The sequence below is a fragment of the Pelophylax lessonae genome (genome assembly GCF_965119305.1).
Source record: "Pelophylax lessonae genome assembly, chromosome: 6".
In the NCBI taxonomy this organism is placed as follows: Eukaryota; Metazoa; Chordata; class Amphibia; order Anura; family Ranidae; genus Pelophylax; species Pelophylax lessonae.
In genome coordinates, this window is record NC_138773.1 from 197,214,575 (window position 1) to 197,237,798 (window position 23,224).

The 23,224-nt window shown below is 41.5% G+C and overlaps 1 protein-coding gene across 3 annotated transcripts in view; it reads left to right on the forward strand.

The window, feature by feature from the left end:
• The window catches only part of PARD3B (par-3 family cell polarity regulator beta), a 2,025,707-nt gene that overhangs the window by 1,184,362 nt on the left and 818,121 nt on the right, over nt 1-23,224 (forward strand). The gene's annotated exons all lie outside the window — the stretch shown is intronic.

Consider the following 23,224-nt stretch of genomic DNA (forward strand, 5'->3'; position numbering starts at 1 on the left):
TTCGGGTCTGGTATGGAATTTGAGGGTAGCCCCATGCCGAAAAAATGGTGGGGTCCCCCCCAAAATCCATACCAGACCCTTATCCGAGCATGCAGCCCAGTAGGGCAGTAAGGGGGAGGGGACTAGCGAGCAGCCCCACCCCCCTGGACCATACCAGGCCACATGCCCTCAACATGGGTGGGGTGTTGGTGCTTTGGGGCAGGAGGAGATCTGCATCCCCCACCCCAAAGCACCTTGCCCCCATGTTGATGGGGACAAGGGCCTCATCCCCACAACCCTGGGCATGTGGCCTGGTATGGTCTAGGGGGGGTTGGGAGGACCCCACGCCATTTTTTCATCATGGGGCTACCCTCAAATTCCATACCAGACCCGTAGGGCCTGGTTTGGAACCTGGGGGGGGACCCCCACGCAGTTTTTTTCCCATTTTTGGCGTGGAGTTCCCCCTCAAGATTCTCACAGTGCAAGTCCCACCGCAAGTCGGATCATCCTGATCCGACTTGCGGTGCGCCTTCCATTCAAATCAATAGGCTCCCATAGGGAACCATTGATTTTGAATGGAGGCAGAAAAAACGCTGCTAAAAGCAACGTGGCCAAACGTGCAATAACGCCAATGGAAAAAGCTACTGAAAGCACGTTTAACAGCTGCTTTTTCCCAGCGTCAGATCTAGCTTTGCAGCACGTTTTTTCTAACGTCCATGGAGCCCTAAAGTACCGTATCCCAAAAAATGAAGGGGGGGGGGGGAATAAACCTTCTGGAGTTCCAAATAATTTTTAGGATAATTTAAAATAATTTTTTTTTTCATTAATATATTTATCCTCTACATTCTTATTAATTATTAACATGCTGACAAAGTGTCACATGTGTCTGTTATTAAACAGTGACTTTGCACGCTTCCTGCTGTCATTGTATTAAATGAAAACTTATCTAACCCTTCCAGTTGATCTCTTTTGTTTATTCAGATCCATCCTGCATACTGACTTCTTTGTAGGCACACGTGAAATGAGAGTGATCTGCTTGTTGAACAGGCTGTGTGTGTGTGCCTGTGTTTATTTGCCAGGCTTCCCAGTTCAGGAAGGGAGATAGCCGAACGTCTGCTTCCACCTATGATTACACATTCTGCTCTGTAAAGGATGCTTTGTGGGAAAAGGTGTTTCATAAAAAGTTGCCCTATAGCATTTCACTGCCTGGGAAGTTCTTTTGAAGTACTTCTGATTTATTTCCTTCTCTGTCCCAACAATATTTCTCTTCCCCTAATGAAACTGCCCAACACTCGCTATGTGGTAGTGCCATTACGCGCAAATTTAATTATGTCTATAATCTACTTGAGATGGTAGCGAGCTCTTGGTGAGATCCAGTTCCTAAATAAAAGGGATACTGGATAGTGTACATGTAGGGGCTTTTCAAGCTGTAGCTAAATCATCCTAATTGCTTTCTTTAATAGAGTTGTTGAGCTTTTGGATTTTTTCTGTCTATTCTCTACATGGAAAATAACATAAGGAAAGGGAATTCATCCCCAAAATATATCCTCAGAGCTGAAGTGAGATACTTATATAGCATATACAGTATATATTAATGCAGTTATGTATGTTGTATTTTTTAGTAACTCATTAAAGTGGAACTTTAGGCTAGAAAATGAAAAAAGGGAGACAGGCAAGATTTTTAATGCAGAAGAGACAAGCACTGCACAAATTCGGCAAAGCAGAAGCTTTACTTTAGCACATGTGCAGGAGTGATGTCATGTCGGTCAGCCCAATTATGGCATCCGGTGTTCGAGACATGTCAGCGGCCGGCGGAGATTTCCGGTGACAGCACATTGCTTGATTCAAACTAAGTATAGTTCTGCTTTAACTGTTTATTTTTTGATTGTAACTGGTGAAAGTACTTGAATTGGTACTACTTGGTATTAACCTCTTGGAACTCCCTATATATAGTAGTCAGATTGGTTGAATGAAGACCAGGATTAGAAGCCAATCAAGTAAATGGCATGCAAAAATGTTGACAGGAAACATGTTGAGAGAATGAGAGAACAGAGTGAGCAGAGGGGTGACCTTGTCCGTTTGCTGCTGCTCCTACAAAGTCCAATCAGCAGGCAGAGGTTGGAGAGAGTTCAGCACTGGAGTCCTTAACCATAAGTACTGTCTTCTAACTTGTCTGTACTGTGTGAGGGTGCTTTGTAAATCGCAAAATTGGATGGGCAAAAATACAAATCTTTGGCTCTAAAAATAGCTACCATATTATTATATAAGGTTGATACATATTTTTTCTGTGTACTTAGTTGTTTGCTTGGAGTTCAGCTCCAATATACCTTTACATGGTTATTGAAATAGGACTACAACCCCTCTATATGTCCTAGGAGTTAGTTGGTAAGTTCATTGCATGCACCACATAGATATGTTCCCCCATAAAAGAACATATGCAATATATGCACATTTCCCATTGGTTTTTTCTATTTAAAGACCATGCAAGTGCAAAAAAATACCTGTTGATCTGCCACAAATGCATACAGCATATAGGTCCTGTTGTGGGCTGACAACACATAGCATTTTTGTGAACTGAGTGATCCCAGCCCAGCTTTCTTTTACCAAACTACTCAAATTCACCCCTTATCTTATTTTTCACAACATATAGACTATTTATGGTTTATTACATTTTGCTACTGACATCATACCAGGAAAGAGAGTAAATCTGTCACTAGACTTTAGTTTTGGCTCTGTTCACCAAGAATGACATCACATTTTTTGGAAAAAGCCATAAACATTGAGTTAAAGTGGTTGTAAAGCCTAAACATTTTTTACCTTAATGCATTCCTTGCATTAGGGTAAGAAAATGTTTAGGTGTCAGCATCCCCCAGTGGGGATCCCCCATTCGATCCAGTGTCAGGCATTTCTGCAGCTCTTCTCTCCTCTCACTTCCGGGTCTTGCTGGCTTTGCTGGGTCACCGGTAGCCATTGGCTCCCAGTGCTGTCAGTCAAAGCCAGTAATGAGGGAGTGGGGCCAAGTCCCACTGTCTGTGTCAGCAAACGCAACAGCGAGGCTTGGGTGCGAGCACGCATGAGTGCCCCCATGGGTAGCGGCTTCCCATGGGGGCACTGGACAGAGGGGAGGGGCCAGGAGTGCCGACAGGGTACCCGAAAAGAGGAGGTTCATGGCCACTCTGTGCAATTCCAGGTAGGCACAGCACTGGGAGCCAATGGCTCCCGGGTACCTTTACAATCATTGCACAGAGCAGGTAAGTATGACATGTTTATTTTTTTAAAGGAAAAAAGCGAACCTCTAATAATACTTTACCAGGTGAAGCCTGTTACACTATGCCTGTTTGTCCAAATAAAAAAAATGGTTTCTGACATTTCAAAAGTTCAAATATTAAAAACTTTGAAGTGATGACAAAATTCTAATGGCTTCAGATCTAAAAGCTTGACATGTCAATTGTGAGGAGATCCCTCCAATTCAGTTTGATTTCTCATTTATTAAATACTATGAAGAATGCCACAGTAGAAGAGAAAAACAGGGAACGTTCCAAATGTAAGAGTAGAAATAAAGCTATAGGGTGCAGGATATCTCTGATGGGTAAAAAATGAAAGATCTAGATTAAGCCAGCAGGGTATCTCATGGCCTCAGGGCCAACAGGGTGAATCTAATGGCGCTTTTCCACTGCATGGAACCGAACAGTTCGGCTCGCTTTTGTGCTTTTCCACTGCTGGTACCGCATGGTACGGTGTAGGAACGGTTTGGTACGGTACGGCGGCGCTTTTCCAGTGCTTTCAATTAAAGCCAGTAATGAGGGAGTGGTACGGCTCTCTAAAACAGTACCACCTCGATTGTGGTTCCAAGAGGTACCATAGAGGTACCATATCCCACAATCCTTTGCATGCAGTCACTACTAGCCACTGATTGGTCAGAGAATCGTTGTTATCCCACCCACTTTACTTTAGTACTACTTTAGGGGAAAAGCAAACCATACCAAACCGTACCGAACCGTTCCAACACCGTACCATGCGGTACCAGCAGTGGAAAAGCAAACCGGGCCAAGCAGGGCCGAGTAGAGCCGAGCCGGTACTTGCAGTGGAAAAGTGCCATTAGATGGAAAAGGACCTGGGGGTACTGGTGGACAACAGGCTTGGCAGTGGTATGCAATGCCAAGCCGCTGCAAGCAAAGCCAACAAAATACTGGCATGTATAAAAAAGGGGATTCACTCCAGAAATAAAGAGATTATTCTCCCACTCTACAAGACTCTGGTCTGGCCACATCTGGAGTATTCTGTCCAGTTCTGGGCACCGGTCCTCAGGAAGGATGTGCTGGAGCTGCAGAGAGTCCAGAGAAGGGCAAAAAAAATAATTAGGGAAATGGAGGACATCAGCTATGAGGAAAGACTACAGGCATTGAACTCATTCTCTCTGGAGAAGAGACGCTTGGGGGGGGGGATATGAAATTGATGAACAAATACTGTACGGGTGATGACCCTAGCATGGGGAACAAACTATTCAGAGAAAGGGAATACAATAAGACACGTGGTCACTCACTAAAACTAGAGGAAAAAACGGTTTAACCTTAAAATACGTAAAGGGTTCTTTACTGTCAGAGCAGTAAGGATGTGGAATTCTGTTCCACAAGCAGTAGCATCAGCAGGGAGCATCGATAGTTTCAAAAAGCTATTGGATGGGCACCTTAAAGACCACAACATACAGGGGTATACAATATACGGTTAATAGCAAAAACACACACACATCATGGGTGGAACTGGATGGACTGATGTCTTTTTTCAACCTCACAAACTATGTAACCAGATTCCACCAGTAACTGGAGGCACTGACTTTATAAGTATCCCATTTTATCCTGTAAAATTACATATACTAAAAGTACATTTTTAGGGTAGATAGAACAGTGAAACTTGCATACTTGTTGAAGTTCTGAAATATGATGTACCACATATTTTTTTGGAAAGAGTATTTCATAGATTTTGTCTGTACTTGCATTATGAAGTACTTTGGACATCTGTTTTATAGAATGTCAATAAAGCATGCTGCCAATGACAGGGATTTTTTCTACAGAATAAAACACAGATTAATGAATGCATGTGTTTTTTGCAATGACAGAGATGGAAAAATTATGGTCCTGGGAAAGCAATTTCAGTTCCTCGCTTGGAGAACAATAGCTTTTGGCAGAGTCAAATCACAAGGCCAAGATGTATTGCATGTTTCAGGAAACAATGGTTTGGAGTAGAAAACACAATTGCATAGTGATTACACCATAGTTTAGAAACAGGAACAGATTTTAGGTAAATTAACCATACAAAGACTCTTGCATGTCTTGATGGTGTATTAGTACAGAAGAAATAATTAGAGTTATTATAAAAGAACTATTGAGTTATTGATCATGATATGTTGCTTTGCTTTTGGAGATATCGATGGGAAAGTGTGACAAAAAAAAATCTATAATACTGAAGAAGCACACAAAGCAGTTAGGATGGAGATAGGTAGAGGCTGCATGAAAAAAGACAAAGAAGCAGGGAATCTGGGCTCTAAACATGCCAAAATTCATAATATGGGTGTGAAGGGTTATTCACACACACAGAAAGCAAAAACGTCATTCTGACAGACACTAATGGGTTAAATGTTAGTACTTATATTACCAAAATCTCAGTGTCTTTCCTCACCGTGGGTTTTCTCCATGCATGAGTCCATTACTTTGCCCTCTTTCCACCTAAAATATTCCTACCTGCCCATCGTTGGTTCAAGCCTTGTAGTTAACTGAAATTAATTCATGTTACTGCCATTGTGATGTGCTTTGCACATTTCTTTGTATAGCTGACCGGGCTGTCTGTCCAAATTGGACCCTAGCCTTCCAAAAACAGTGCTAGAAGGAATGCATGTGCGATCATCATTCGGATAGGCTCACACTCCAAACTGACATACAGTATCTGGTAACTAGACAGAGCCAGTGCACATTTTTACCTGAGCCTTCAAAAATGGTCTTGATGCAAGGCATCCAATGTAACTTACGGAAGCAACTCACGCAGTTAAAGTATAAGTCCACCCTAACACTAAAATCCCTGCATCTATAGACCTCCACGAGCTGTCACTTGCGGCTTCACTATGGAGGCAGGTGCAGAGGACACATCTGATAATGGAAGCCCCATAGTAAGTCTAAGGGTGACGTCACTCCCCATTCATTTCACAGCCGTTGTTGGCTGTGTCCTCTGCAGAGCTTCCGCCGCTGGAGACTGGATCGGATTGGCTTCAAAAAAGGTATGTATACTGATTTCTTCTTTACAGGGCTAGATAGGTTAGTGTTAGATTGTGGAGGCCTATGGATGCAGGGGTTTTAGTTTTAGGGTGGACTAACACTTTAAAGTGGAGTTCCACCCATTTTTAATAAATTGGATTACATAGATGTATGTAATCCCCTTTAAAACGACTTTTACCAATGGAAAGTTTTTTTTTTTTTTTGTTGCTAGTAAATAACTTATTTGCTGCTTTATTTATCCTCTTCTCACTTCCGGGTCCGGTCGGCGATTACGTCATTCGGCGATTCGCAGTGTGTGCTGGGATGTATATCAGGGCATGAAATCTCTCATTATTACACAGGAGATGAGCTGTACTGCGTGCTCTGCCCCGTCTCCTCTGTGAGCTGTATGTATTGTATTGAGGCCGTGCTCCTCCTCCGCTCCGCCTCCGCCCGCCTCCTCTCAGTGAGCTCAGTGAAGATATAATGCTTTCAGTCCAGTCTTCGCTCACTGAGAGGAGGCGGGGCGGAGCACGGCCTCAATACAATACATACATACAGCTCACTGAGAGGAGGCGGGGCGGAGGCGGGGCACAACACGCAGTACAGCTCATCTCCTGTGTAATAATGCGAGATTTCATGCCCTGAGATACATCCCAGCACACCCTGCGAATCGCCGAATGACGTAATCGCCGACCGGACCCGGAAGAGAGGAGAGGATGAGTAAAGCAGAAAATAAGGTATTTACTAGCAACAGAAAAAAAAACAAAAAACTTTCCATTGGTAAAAGTCGTTTTAAAGGGGATTACATAGATCTAAAGTCACTAAAATGGGTGGAACTCCACTTTAAGGTGCACACTTACAGTGCCACAGTTTACTATACTGATATGTAGGAGAGCAACAACCTCAAGGGCTGTGATGAGGTGTATTTAGAAAAATGCAGTAGCTCTAAATGAAAGTAACTTTTCTATATCTTCAGAATTCAGTAGATAGCAGTGTAGATTGTAATGGAAGGTTTGAAAAAGCTCCAGATCTGCACTAATACTGGCATGAAAAACTGAGGATTGTGGTAACCACTTACATCTTTTATTGTGACACCCTGCGGTTTTATATAGAACTGGCCATGAACCATTTTTTTTTATCAAGTGCTATGGTTGTAATTGGGATTTTGAGGGACAGTTAATATATATTTAATATTCGGATCTGGAAGAAAGACAGGTGAAGATGGATGCGGCCTCCAGAGGTGACAACGAGGGCTTTGTGCAGCAGGTACGTTTCACATAATGTGCTAGTATGAGACACTAGCACAATATAACTTTACTTTGCAGGTAAGCCAAAAAAAAAAAATGGAAGCCGTTTTCTTCCTCTTTAAAGCCAGCTGCAGCATTAGCAGGGATGAGCTCAGGTGTGTTTGGATCCTAGTCTGAACGCACCTCAGCTATCCCCCTCAGAAACTGTCACTGCACACGGACAATCAGTGAGCAAGTTTTTCCCTGCCCGAAAGCCGCACATATACTCACACTATGTGTATGTGCACCTGCAGAGCGGGGAAAGTCTTGGCCATTTATGATCGGAGGGGCCCTGTCAAGTAGACTGTACGGGAGCCCCATGGTTTCTAACAGCAACCCTAACTACATCTTTTCCATGTCCACTCCACAAGCTAAAGACACGGTAAGGATCCTTTCACACAAGCTTTCCAATCAGGTCAGCCTGTCAGTTTTTCAGGTGAACCTGATCAGATGCTCCATGCACCCCTATGGAGCAGCAGATGTCAGCAGATACCCGCTGCTATCTAATCCAATGCTGCCGGTGAAATTCAGATGGATGGAAACCCTATTTTCAATCCGTCTGGAGGATCGGATTGGATGAAAACGGACAGGTGGCCATTTTCATCCGATCTTCCATAGAGGAGAGCGGGGCTCTGACAGGTCCGTCTCAGCACAGAGAATGGAGAGTGACCTTTCATCCGCCTGCTCAGCGGGGATCAGTGGATCAATCCCCACTGAGCAAAATTTAGTCCGCCGGGCGGAATGCCCGTGTGAAAGGACCCTAAAATCAGTTTAAAATAATGCCTTTTACAGCAGGAGGGTGGGCAGGGGGAATGATGTAGGGCCAGAGTGTAAGTTGGGCATCAACAGGTAACTTACTTTTAAGGCAGATGGTCCTCTATGTCCTTCCAAATATGCCAGGAATATTCCCAGAAGGGTTGGGACCTACTAATCCTGCAGATCACCCCCACTGCAGCAAACAACCTATGCCTTTATAGTAATCAGAATAAATTAATTAGACATTGAACTTTTTCATTGTTTGCAGGTGAAAAGGATTGTTATGGTAAAGACAGGAATAGGGTTATCTAGGTATTAGAGTGGTATAAGGCTTTAAAGCGGAGTTCCAGTCTCAAATACCTTTTTAAACTAAAAATACCCCTATAATACTAATCCATCGCCCTTTACAGAACCGCTATTCTCATACTTACAAGGTGTATAGCAGGAGTCTTCAAACTACGGCCCTCCAGTTGTTCAGGAACTACAATTCCCATCATGCCTAGTCCTGTCTGTGAATGTCAGAGTTTTACAATGCCTCATGGGATGTGTAGTTTGGCAACAGCTGTAGGGCAATAGTTTGAGGATCCCTGGTGTATAGTATTGGATTTTAGTCAAAATCGTACTTTTAAAAACGCTGTCTGAGCATGGCCATCTTGGATATGGGCATCTGAAGCCGCAGTGTAATCTGCTGTGTCCTTCTTCCTGACTCAAGGGAGTGTTCTGGGAGTTCTTCCTTATTCCAGCCTCCTGGGAGTAATGACAAACAGCTCCCAGGATGCAATGCAAAGGCGGAAGTGATGTCGGTGGCCGCGGCCACAGAGGGGGGAGAAGGAGGAAGTACAATCAAAAATGCCCTGAAAATAAGGTAAGGGACCCCTGAAAAAAATTGAAAATGCCCAATTGTTGATCAGCATAGCGAGCACTCCAGGAATCACTAAAGTTGCAAAATTGGCCGGAATTCCGCTTTAACAGGCTTTTGTTTAAATCACCATCGCAGTATCTGTAGCAGTAGGCTCCTATATTGTCCCATATTTTGCCAACATCTACAACATTTTTTTTTTTTTTTTGGTTTCAAGTCGAGGAACCTGTTGTTGTAGAGAGTATGTTTTAAATAGTAATGTGTAGACTACAGGTGCCCATGTATTACTGATAACCGCCATAAGCATATAACAGTATTTTTCCTGCATCTTTTAATATTGATGGGCACTGGCTAGAAAATTCCCTGACTGAATATTTTGACTCAGCTAGCACAAGGCCTGGAATAAAAAAAAAAAATTAAAAATTGTGCTGACACTGCTGCTTGGCCGTCTACAATACACTTCCTCTACTGTGCTATGGAACTTTCGGCAGAACAGGAAGTGCACTTTCACACCCATCCGATGGAGACACACAAAGCTAAGGTAAGTGACCTTGGACCTTTTCTCTTTTTTCTACATCCCAGAAGACCTGTTTCCATCCTTTCCAGATCATCCTGCCAGACTTCCATCTGTCAAATCTCTTCAATTAACATTTAAACACACATCTCTATGTCCCAGAACAAACACAATCTGTATGCTATATTCGTTTTTTTTTTTTGTAATATGCAACAACAAAAAGAGTTCCCCGTGTCATTCCTAGATTTAATCAACTAGTGTGTGGGTCTCAGTTAAGTTATTTTTTTATTTTCTAGAGATGCAGAAAAAGCATGTTAACCACTTCACCTCCGAAAGCATTACCCACCTTCCTGACCAGAACATTTTTTGCGTTACTTTAACTGACACTAGCGCAGGCGTTCAATGCTGTATCCAAATAAAATATATGTCCTCTTTTTCCCACAAATAGAGCTTTCTTCTGGTGGTATTTTATCACCTCTGCTTTTTTTTTTTTTTTTGCACTATAAACAAAGAATGACCGACGAAAAAAAAAAACAATATGTGTTACTTTCTGCTATTAAAAAACATCCAATAAAAAAATCGAATTTCTTCATACATTTAGGCCAATATGTATTCAGCTACATATTTTTAGTAAAAAAAAAATCTCGCAAAGCGTATATTGATTGGTTTGTGCAAAAGTTATAGCATCTACAAAGTGCGCTAATTTTTTATTTTTTTTATACAATAGTAATGTCGAAGATCAGTGACTTATAGCTGGACTGCAATATTGCAGCAGACAAATCAGACACCTAACTGACGCTTTTGACACTTTTTTTGGGGACCAGTGACATTGTTACAGTGATCAGTGCTAAAAATATGCACTGTCACTGTACTAATAACAGTGGCAGGGAAGAGGTTAACAACAGGGGCGATCAAAGGGTTAACTGTGTGCCTAGCTAATGTTTCAGTGTAGTGACACTACAAGTTTCCATAGGCAGCTGTGTACCGAACAATCAGTGGATGCCGGCGGACATCGGGTCTGCAGAACCTGCTGATCAGTTCCCGCTGTGTACACTTGCGCCCCAAACCCGGAAGTGCAGAATCGCGTATATATATATATATATATATATATATATGTATATATATGATTCTGTGTAGTACAGCCGCCCTGTAGCAGTAAATGGACTATGGGGCGGTCGGCAAGTGGTTAATGACCATTTTCTGTATGTGTTTGGAATAAATATATTCATGATACTGTATATTTAGTTTAAGAAGTATCCTTTTTTTTATTTTACAAAGCTTACAATATTATATGGTAATGGTAGGCAAATATTTTAAAATGTTCTTGTCACTGCTTCCATTGGCAATTCAAAATCTGGTCAAGAACTTTTAGGAATCTATCATAGTTACAATAATTAATGCTCATACTGGGTACAACCAGCCTGTTGGGATTGCCTCCAAGTATCGCATTCGGCTGCTATAGCTCCCGTCGTTTGGTGTAGCACTTAGTGGGGGTGCATGCATGAGCTAATTGGCTAGAGAGGGAGCCAATCAGCGTGTCCGATGGACACGATGTCTACCGGGCACCCACGATCGCTCCCCATGGAGACAGAATGGCGGTCTGCCAAAGTAAACACGGCAGATAGCTGTTCTGTCAGTGATGAATACAGAGATCCTGTGTTCCTCCTATTTAGGAACACAGGTCTCTGTGTTTATCCAGTAAATACAACTCCCACACAGTTAGAAATCATCCCCATGGCAAACATTTAACCCTTTGATCGCCCCTGGTGTTAGCCCATTCCCTGCCAGGGTCATTAGTACAGTAACAGTGCATATTTGTTTGCATTAATTACTGTAGTAATGTCACTGGTCCCCCAAAAGTGTCAGGTGTCCAATCTGCCCACCACAATGTCGCAATCCCGCTTAAATCTGCTGATCGCCACCTTTACTACTAAAATAAATAAATAAATAAAAATGACATAAATCTTTCCCCTAGTTTGTAGACACAATATATTTTGCGCAAACCCATCACCATACACGTTTAGGGTTTTTTTTTTTTTTTTTTTTTACCAAAAATATGTAGCAGAATACACATATTGGCCTAAAATTATGAAAACATTTTCTTTTTTTTTTTTCTTTGGAGAATGTTTAATAGCAGAAAAATATTTTGTTTTTCAAAAATTGTCTTTTTTTTTGTTTATAGCGCAAAAAAATAAAAATCGCAGAGATGATCAATTACCACCAAAAGAAAGCTCAGTTTGTGGGAATGACATCAATTTTATTTGGGTACAGCGTCGCATGACTGCGCAATTGTCAATGAAAGTAACGCAGTGCCGTATCGCAAAAAATGGCCTTGTCATTAGGGGGGGGGGAACCTTTGTGTCCTTAAGTTGTGGTACCTCTAAGGGCTTTACATGCATTCAGCGTTGTACTAACTGTATTCAAAGCCCTCTTGTCTATATTCCCATCGCACACATTCCTGGACCACTAGGCTCCTCTGTAGCGGATGCTGTAGCGACTGCCAGCTGGACACTGGATATCACAGATCAGTGCACATATTCACCAGCACACCATGGATCTTCAAATGCAGCCCAAAGCTGTGATGACATGCCTGATGAAGGAGTCCTGTGTGGCTCCGAACTTTGCACTTGTTCTTTTATATTTGAGACCCTACCTCTACACTACAAAACAACTTTTGGTAAAAATCTTAAAAGCCATGTGTGCTAATTCAGTGACATATCAATGATGCTCACTCCAGGGGTACGCCAAGCCCAAGCTGTACAATGATGTCTCCCAAGAGGGCAGGTTTATGGCAGTCTGGGCTCATATGAAGTGAATTGAATGATGAATTGAAAGATACTGGCCATCACACAACCTGGAAGACTGGTAACCTCTAGTGGTGGAAAGGAGTTACTGCACGGGGCAGCTTCAGACTGAAGATGTGTATTGCAACAAAAGCTGCTGTTATTTTTTACTATTTCTGGACCATTTTAACCACTTGCCGACTGCCTAACGACGATTTACGTCGGCAGTCAGCCCCTCACAGGCAAAGCGACGTAGGGCTACGTCGCTAACCTGTGAGGCTCTAGGGAGCGAGCGCGCGCCGCTGGAGGCGCGCTCCCACTCGCTCACGGACCCCCCGCGCGGGCACTCACGATCGTCCGTTACAGCGGGAGAAAGGCAGGCGGCTAATGTAAACACAGCCACCTGTCATTCTCCCCTGTGTAAGAATGGAGATCGCACGGTTCTACTATGTAGGACCGTTGATCTCTGTTCTTACACATGTAGCCACAGCCAATCACAGTTAGAATCACGCCCCTAGGGACACACTTAACCCCTCCCTCTCCAATAAAGTTAACTCCTTCCCTCCCAGTGTTATTTTTACAGTAACAGTGCATATGTATAGCACTGATTACTGTAGTAATGTCACTGGTAACCCCAAAAGTGTCAAAAATGTCAGTCAAGGGTCCGATCTGTCTGCCGCAATTTCGCAGTCCCGCAAAAAACATTGCAGATCGCCGCCATTACTCGTTAAATAAAAAACAACAAAAATGACAAAAATCTTTCCCTTAGTTAGTAAACGCAATAACCAATCAAAATACGCTTTTTGCTATTTTTTTTTACCAAACATAGGTAGCATAAAACAAATTGGCCTAAAATGTTAAACAATTTTGATTTTTAAATTTTTTTGGGGGGGAATTTCATATAAAAAAATGTGAAAAATATTGTTTTTTTTGCAAAATTGACGCTCTTTTTTTTGTTTATAGCGCATGATCAAAAAATTGCACAGGTGATCAAATGCCACCAAAAGAAAGCTCTGTTTGTGGGGAAAAAAAGGACGTCAAATTTGTTTAGGTACAGGGTCGCACGACCGCGAAATTGTCCGTTAAAGTCCAGCAGTGCCGAATCGCAAAATAGGCCCTGGTCAGGAAGGGGATAAAATCTTCCGGGGCTTAAGTGGTTAATGGTTTTGCACATTAATTGTTTAAAGAGGAACTTCACTCTCTCCTTCCTCACTTTACCTTTTATGCTGGGTTCACTTCAGAATACTAGGTGAGAACAGTGTTGGGGTGGGCCTGCTACGAAAAAAAATATAAGATCATAAATAAGCCAGACTCGCAATGACAGGAAGACAGACTTTGGAACAACAATGAGATGCATTACAGGACTCCAGTTGTCTCTTTGCAAGGGACTCCCTATAATTTATATCCTCCACTGGTTAAAAGCCTGGGCTCTGTTTATTGCAGTTTTTCTGTTGTTTAATAATTTAAATATAAAACCATAGGCAGGCTGCAAAAGAAGATCAATACTTACCTGTGCAGCAGGCGGTGAGTCAAATCTTGCCTTTCCTTTGGAGATACAGGCCACATAGCTAACTATTTGCAGGCATGCCAGATAATGTGTTTTCTGATGCCTGTTCTAACTCCTCCTGCCAGCTGGTACACAATTGTGGCATAGCGGTTGGCAGAAGGAACCACAATGCACGACATGAAGCTAGTATCTCCTGAACAAAAGGAAGACCTAAATTCCCACCCACTTTACAGGTAAGTATTGATCTTTTTCAGCCTGCTCTTGACCAGTATTTTTCAGCTCATATTGAGGCTGTGATTGCCTACCTACTTATAAAAATGCTAATTTCCAAAACTTTCTGTCACTGGCCCATGACAAACATGCAGATCATAATCTATATGGTTGTTCCAAGTCAGTATTTCAGATCTGGATACGTATTTATCTCAGTGACTTAGAAAGTACAGAAGCCATTGGTAACAACTAGTTCTCTTGTACAGAAGCCATTGGTAACAACTAGTTCTCTTGTACAGAAGCTATTGGTGAAAACTAGTTCTCTTGTACAGAAGCTATTGGTGACAACTAGTTCTCTTGTACAGAAGCCATTGGTAACAACTAGTTCTCTTGTACAGAAGCCATTGGTAACAACTAGTTCTCTTGTACAGAAGCCATTGGTGACAACTAGTTCCATTGTACAGAAGCCATTGGTGACAACTAGTTCTATTGTACAGAAGCCATTGGTGACAACTAGTTCTCTTGTACAGAAGCCATTGGTAATAACTAGTTCTCTTGTACAGAAGCCATTGGTGACAACTAGTTCTCTTGTACAGAAGCCATTGGTAATAACTAGTTCTCTTGTACAGAAGCCATTGGTAATAACTAGTTCTCTTGTACAGAAGCCATTGGTGACAACTAGTTCTCTTGTACAGAAGCCATTGGTAATAACTAGTTCTCTTGTTCAGAAGCCATTGGTGACAACTAGTTCTCTTGTACAGAAGCCATTGGTTAAAACTAGTTCTCTTGTACAGAAGCTATTGGTGACAACTAGTTCTCTTGTACAGAAGCTATTGGTGACAACTAGTTCTCTTGTACAGAAGCCATTGGTAACAACTAGTTCTCTTGTACAGAAGCCATTGGTAACAACTAGTTCTCTTGTACAGAAGCCATTGGTGACAACTAGTTCTATTGTACAGAAGCCATTGGTGACAACTAGTTCTATTGTACAGAAGCCATTGGTGACAACTAGTTCTCTTGTACAGAAGCCATTGGTAATAACTAGTTCTCTTGTACAGAAGCCATTGGTAATAACTAGTTCTCTTGTACAGAAGCCATTGGTGACAACTAGTTCTCTTGTACAGAAGCCATTGGTAATAACTAGTTCTCTTGTACAGAAGCCATTGGTGATAACTAGTTCTCTTGTACAGAAGCCATTGGTAATAACTAGTTCTCTTGTACAGAAGCCATTGGTGACAACTAGTTCTCTTGTACAGAAGCCATTGGTGACAACTAGTTCTCTTGTACAGAAGCCATTGGTGACAACTAGTTCTCTTTTACAGAAGCCATTTGTGACAACTAGTTCTCTTGTACAGAAACCATTGTTAATAACTAGTTCTCTTGTACAGAAGCCATTGTTAATAACTAGTTCTCTTGTACAGAAGCCATTGGTGACAACTAGTTCTCTTGTACAGAAGCCATTGGTGACAACTAGCTCTCTTGTACAGACGCCATTGGTAACAACTAGTTCTCTTGTATTTTCAGAAGTCAGCATTGGCACCCTCCATTCTTACTACTCAGGACAAATTTTCTTTCAGGTCCTGTTCATACCATTGTCCTGTGACATTATGTATGGTAACATACACTATATTGTCAAAAGTATTGGGACGCCTGCCTTTACACGCACATGAACTTAGTCCGTAGAATTTAATATTGAGTTGCATCAGTACATGACCTCAAAAAATGCGCTTCTGGATGAATGGTCAAACATTCCCATAGACACACTCCTTAACCTTGTGGACAGCCTTCTCAGAAGAGTTGAAGCTGTTATAGCTGCAAATGGTGGGCCAACTCAATATTGAACCCTACGGACTAAGACTGGGATGCCATTAAAGCTCATGTGCGTGTAAAGGCAGGTGTCCCAATACTTTTGGTAATATTGTTTATGTGGTAGAAGCAAATGAATGGAAATCCCTTGATTTCATATTTTTACTTTACTTTTGACAATATAGTTAAATGCTGTAGTGCGCTGTTGTATAGAGGCATTCGCGTTCTGCGCTCTCTACATTTATTTTTTTGTCTGTGACCTTGTTTCTCTTCAGCCTCTCTCATGTCAGCAACAATGTAAACTTTATATAACTAGAATTACAACTAGAGAGAGACATTTTTATAGGAAAACATGTGTGGATTCAAAAGCTTTTAGCTGTTGTTATAGCGGCTCCTGCATTTTTTTCCTCCTTTTTATTTAGTGTATGTTAACTGATACTGAGCAACTGAAGATCACTTTTTTTTAATCATTCTCATATGATTGAAAGATTAAACAGATTCTTGACCTGAGAGGAACCTTGACAACAAAAGGATTCTTTTCAGTGGAATGTTCTTGCAAGATAAATTCCAAGGATTGCTTTAAGCATCCTGTGCCAGACATATACACCGAGGGCTATTGTGTGTGTGGAGTCTGATGCAATGGTTCTGTTGTATATACAAAAGTTTACCGTATTTGCACTTGACCTTCTAAAAAAATAAAAGCATCCCATACAAAGGTGTATTGTTTAGAAGTGTATGTCGGGTTACAGTTGTGCAGAGAATTAAGGTCTTAGTTTTGAAAGATAACAATATACTTGTATACTAAACCATGTTAACATTATAATTCATAGACTAGAGAGGTTTTTGACTGTATACATTAACAAAATAAAATCTATTTATTCATAACTGAATAAAAAGTTTCCTGTTTGGCAAGTTGAAATGTTGACATTCTGTCATAAGTGGCTTATCACTGTTTCTTTTACTTGCTCATAAGGGTTCATCCACATGGGCATGAAAAATGCTGGTAAATTTGCATTTACCAAAAAAGAAAAATCCTTATCTGAGGTCCTACATAAGGACCATATTTTACGCAGCGTGCATGTAAACATTTTTGATAATGCTTATGTGCAAATAGCACAAATGCGTCCTATTGCTCTCCTAGCAACTGAAGGATGCTAGATACCTTCCTTTGGAAGCCACCGGCATCCAAGCAACAAATGGACACTAGGCAGCAGAAACAGCCTGCATCCTAGCAACAGGACACTAGGCAGCAGAAACAGCCTGCATCCTAGCAACAGGACCCTTGGCAGCAGAAATAGCCTGCATCCTACCAGCAGGACCATAGGCAGTTGAAACAGCCTGCATCCCAGCAACAGAAGGACACTAGGCAGCAGAAACAGCCTGCATCCTAGCAACAGAAGGACACTAGGCAGCAGAAACAACGTGCATCCTAGCAACAGAAGGACACTAGGCAGCAGAAACAACCTGCACCCAAGCATCACATGGACAGTAGGCAGCAGAAACAGCCTGCATTCTAGCAACAGAAGGACACTAGGCAGCAGAAACAGCCTGCATCCTAGCAACAGAAGGAAACTAGGCAGCAAACACAGCCTGCACCCAAGCATCAAATGGACACTAGGCAGCAGAAACAGCCTGCATCCTAACAACAGGACACTAGGCAGCAGAAACAGCCTGCATCCTAGCAACAGAAGTACACTAGACAACAGAAACAGCCTGCATCCTAGCAACAGAAGGATACTAGTCATCAGAAGACATCTGTATCCTAGAGGAGGACGTTTAGACTGTACACATATAAGCCCTGCTTTAGACATTATATGCATACAACATCCAAAGTACTTTTTAACGCAGGATCTTGCTGCTGGTTTCTGCCAGCAAGATCCTGCATGCTAGCTGCCATATTTCTATATGACCGTGCACTTGTAACCAATGATATTTTGTAATTTCTTCATTTGTGGTACTTTTGTTATATATTAATATTAGTAATACAGTGATGCCAGTTACTAATACTGTTCTGGATATCTCAATAAAATGAGCCTTCCTTTTGCTGTCCTATCTAACAGTACCTGTGTATAGAGGCTATTGCATACTTTTTATTGCTCTCTGCCCTGGCACCACCTTGGAGCAAACCCAGAAAGCAGCTGTGAAAACTCAAATATCCATAGCAGCAGAATTTGCTGTGTAGTAAGTCTGTCTGGATACAATTACAGAATCCCTACTTTACAGATTCTCTGCAATTCATTTTTTCTAATGGCCTCCTCAATACTCCTTAAAGTGATTGTAAAGTCTTGTTTAAATAAATAATAATAATAACAAACGTGATACTTACCACCCCTGCGCAGTTGGTTTTGCACAGAGTTGCCCAGATCGTCCTCTTCTTGGGTTGGGTCCCTCTTCGGTGCTCCTGGCCCCACTCTCCTCTTGAGTGCCCCCACAGCAAGCAGTTTGCTATAGGGGCACCCGATCCGAGCCACAGCTCCCTGTGTCCGTTCAGACATGGAGCCCTGACCCAGCCCCGCCCCATCTCTCTCCTGATTTGCTGACTGACTTTAACAGTAGAGGGAGCCAATTACTCCATGCTGCTGTCTAAGCCAATGAGGAAGGGAGTCCCGGGCAGCTGAGAAACTCCTGAAGCATTGCTGGATAACGAAACCTTCTCTCTTTACAATCCCTTTAAATCATGGAAAAAAACACACATATCCTGTTTTTGAAAACACAGCGCATCGTTGTACAGAGCATCAACATCTGTGCATTGTGCTACGCTATAGTGCATAAATGTTTTTGCTAACTGTATATTTGCACTGGGGGCAGAATGAATGACAACACGTATCAATAGCTTGTTAAGGCAATACATAGATGAGAAACCAGCATTAGCGTTTGTTCTGCAAATCTTGTAATTTAATACAATATCAGTATTTTTTTTCTTTTTTTACAAAAAGATCTGTTTTATCTGTTGGTGGATTGCCCTCCTGAGGAGGCCTTTGTGAGGGGTTCTCACTTTCCTAGTTGGATTATTTTTTTATTTAATCAATAACATGGAACTAGCAACAAAAGCTGCTAGGGCATGCGAAGGTGGGCAGCAATACCCAAAACTCCCAAGTGGGCCGAGTTAGAAATCATGGCAGGGGGAGTTCCCTATTGGAATATATCTAAGAAAAAAACAGGAACAAACTAGACTACAGTAAACCCCCCTCCATTGCGGGGGTTACGTTCCGGACCCAGCCGCGAAAAGTGAAATTGCGCGAAATAGAAAAACCCTATTAAAATGCATTGTAGGCATGATTTTTTTACTGTCACTGTACGTGTAGAAGCATTTTAAGGTCTTTAAACACACTTTTAAAACAATAGAAACTCATTTAAACACATAAAAGATACTTAGAGACAGAGCAAGAGCTATGAAAAACACAAAAATCTTTCATTTTTAATGATTTATATAGTAAAATAACATTACAAAAAAAACCGCGAATTACCGGGACCGCAAAAACTGAACCGCGATGTAGCGGGGGATTACTGTATCTCACTTTTGGGTGGAAGGACCCTTAAAAACAAGTGTTCTAAAAATATCTGCTTGTTTTAGCATTTTTTTAATTAGAGTGTTATTATGTTCAATGAGCTACCATGCCAGACATATAGTATATGCAGCTATGATTTCATAAATGCGATTGCCTATCAATAACAGATACTATTTAAAATAAAAAGTTATTTATTCAGTCTTGAGGAATAGTCCATTGAGTAAACAACAATCATTTAGAGAACCAAGAAATCGGTAAGTGGTATGCCAATAAATGTAGCCATGCCTGCATGTTGCCTTGAAATAGTATAAAATGTAATTTTATAGGACGTGCCTACAAAACAACTTCTCTTGCTCAGAAGGAAGCGGGGAGGAATTCTAACCTTTATGTATTTTTAATATCACTTTCCCAGGCAGCTTGTTTCAGTTTGCCTGAATGAGACGCTGTGCTGTTGAAGCACACTAGAACTAGTATATTAGGAAGGGAATTAATGCCTTAGACAAATATTGGCCAGGATATTAGGCATTATATCCTTCCGTGCCTTAGGTCTTATTAGGTCTAATGTTCTCAAATCACCCCCAATGATCGGTGACAGTATTAAGAGCAGATTGCCATTTCCTGTAATTTGCTAGTCTAATTAATTTAATGTACTATTACATTCATTTATATTTTTATCTGGTCTTGTACGGTGCAAGCATAATCTAGTATTTGATGATGGATGCCAACCATTTGTCTTTTTTATGACCTTCTTGTAGGTATAGATAGATTCCTATGGTATAACATATACCAGCTGCACATTGTTCTACTGGTCACACATATAACAACAAAATACTGATAACAGAAACAGTTTTTCCATATGGTGATTAAAAACAATAGTTTAGCACAACAAATAAAACATCAATTTGATCGATTTGATTTGCATTTCCTGCATAATTGTTTTATCTTTGATGTAAGCAATAGTTTATTGATCCAATTGTTGTAAAACCATTTACCAAACTCCCATATAAGTATTTAATGTGTTTAATGTAATTTATAAATTCATTTTCAATATTTGTATATCTGCATATTCTATTAAATGTTTACCTGGTGATCCTGCCATTAAGGTCCTTTTTCAAGCACCTCCTGTTTCATGGGGACAACACTCCCGAATGTGCTCCTGTGTTATCACTGTGACACATAGACTTTCAACAGCGACTAAAAGTGGCTGTTTTAACACACATGGTCCATCAGGCTTGGTCCACTGTTGTCACCACCAGGAAGCCTTCTCTGAGAAATGCCATGCAATCAATGCATGTAGGCAGGAAGCAGTTGCAAAGAGGCTACAGGAGATCGGCAGCACTGAGAATTAAAAAAAGTGATAACAAGTATTTTATTTAAACAAAAAATGGAACTTGTTTATAATACGCTGTTCCTTATCAAAATAATTGTTATTCAGATATGGTTTACATCTATGTTAAAGTGTGTCTTTGTAAGGAACTAAGCAGAGAATAGTTTGAACCTCTGGCAAAATGTCATTGCCATGTCCCAGTTGGGGAGATCCCTTTTCTCTATTTGGCCTGGTGGCCACTCGACTCTATGCCCTTGGAGGACCGGAGCAACATCAAATGTCACTTCCCCCCAACGGCCTTAAAGGTTTTTTTTTGAGTGTAAATGTGAGATCTGATGTCTTTTTTTACCCCAGATCTCACATTAAAGAGGGACTGTCCTGCCTATTTCTATTTCCTATTTTACATTCCTTGTAATAGGAATAAAAGTGATCAAAAATGTTTTTGAAAGGGACAGTGTAAAAATAAAAAGTAAAATAAATAAGAAAAAAAAAGCCCTCTAAACTGGTAACCTGTAGAATTTTTTAAAGTGTCACCTATGGACATTTTTAAGTACCAAAGTTTGTCGCCATTCCACGAACGTGCGCAATTTAAAGCATGACATGTTAGGTATCAATTTACTCAACGAACATTATCTGTTACATTATAGAGAAAAATGTAGCTAACTTTACTGTTTTCTTGTTTTTTTATTCAAAAAAAGTGTATTTTTGTCCCAAAAAATTGCATTTGTAAGATCGCTGCGTAAATATAGTGTGACATAAAGTATTGCAACAATCTCCATTTTTTTTCCTCCAGGGTCCAGGTTATGTTTGGGGTTCTAAATAATTTTAATAATAACAACAAGTGTCAGAAATAGGCCTGGTCCTTAAGTGATTAATTTTCATAGCAGGACCGTTAGATCTCTGCTGTTACACAGGGAAGAATGACAGGCGGCTTTGTTTACACTAGCCGCCTGCCTTTCTCCCTTCACAGCGGATGATCGGGAGTGACTGGCGGACATCGGGTCCGCTGGTCACACGGGCGAAGGTGTCCGTGAACGAGCGGGGGCGGGAGTGCGCCTCCGGCGGCGCGCTCGCCCCCTATTGGCTCACAGGCTAGTGATGTACTGGTACGTCACTTTGCCTGGCCGGGGTTGACCGCCGCAGTATATGTACTTGCGGCGGTCGGCAAGCGGTTAACTCAAAACACCTGTAAAGGTTTTCTGAGCCTTTAAATGGTCTCTCAGTCTGATTCAGTAGGTTACCCAATCATGGGTAAGTCTGTGGACTTGAAAGTTGTCCAGAAGACAGTCATTGACACCCTCCACAAGGAGTGTAAGTCACAAAAGGTATTTTGTAAAGAAGCTGGCTGTTCACAGAGTGCTGTATCCAAGCATATTAATAGAAAGTTGAGTGGGAGGAAAAAGTGTGGTAGAAAAAGGTTCACAAGCAACAGGTATAACCGCAGCCTTGGGGGGTATTGTGAAGCAAAATCCATTCAAGAATTTGGGGGGGATTCACAAGGAGTGTCAGTGCTTCAAGAGCCACCACACACAGATGTATCCAAGACATGGGCTACAATTGTTGCATTCCTTGTGCCAAGCCACTCCTGAACCAGAGACAAAGTCAGAAAAGTCTTACATGGGCTAAGGAGAGAAAGGACTTGACTTTTGGTCAGTGGTCCAAAGTCCTATTTTTGGATGAAAGTAAATTCTGCATTTCATTTGGAAATCAAGGTCCCAGAGTCTAGGGGAAGTGTGTAGAGGCACAGAATCCAAGTTGCAGGAGGTCCAGTGGGAAGTTGCCATAGTCAGTGTTGATTTGGGGAGCCATGTCATCTGCTGGTGTTGGTCCACTCTGTTTTATCAAGTCCAAAGTCAGCACAGCCCTCTACCAGGAAATTCTAGAGCACTTCATGCTTCCCTCTGCAGATCAGCTTTATAGAGGCTGATGATTTAATTTTCCAGCAAGACTTGGCACCTGCCCACACTGCCAAAAGTACAAATACCTGGTCTAATGCTCATGGTATCGCTGTGTTTGATTGGACAGCAAACTCGCCTGACCCAAACCTCATAGAGAATCTGTTGGGTATCTTCAAGAGGAAGATGAGACACACCAAACCCAGCAATGCAGATGAGCTAAAGGCTGCTATCAAAGCAACCTGTGCTTCCATAACTCCTCAGCAGTGCCACAGGCTGATTACCTCCATGCCACGTTGCATTGAGGCAGTAATTTATGCAAAAGGAGTCCCGAACAAGTATTGAGTGCATACTATACTGTACATGGACATACTTTTGTATTGGTCTTATGTAATATTCTAATTTTCTGAGATACTGAATTGTGGGTTTTCACTAGCTGTAAGCCATAATCATCAAAATTAAAAGAAATAACTGCTTGAAATATATCACTCTGTGTGTAATGAATCTATAAAATATATGAGTTTCACTTTTTGAATTGAATTACA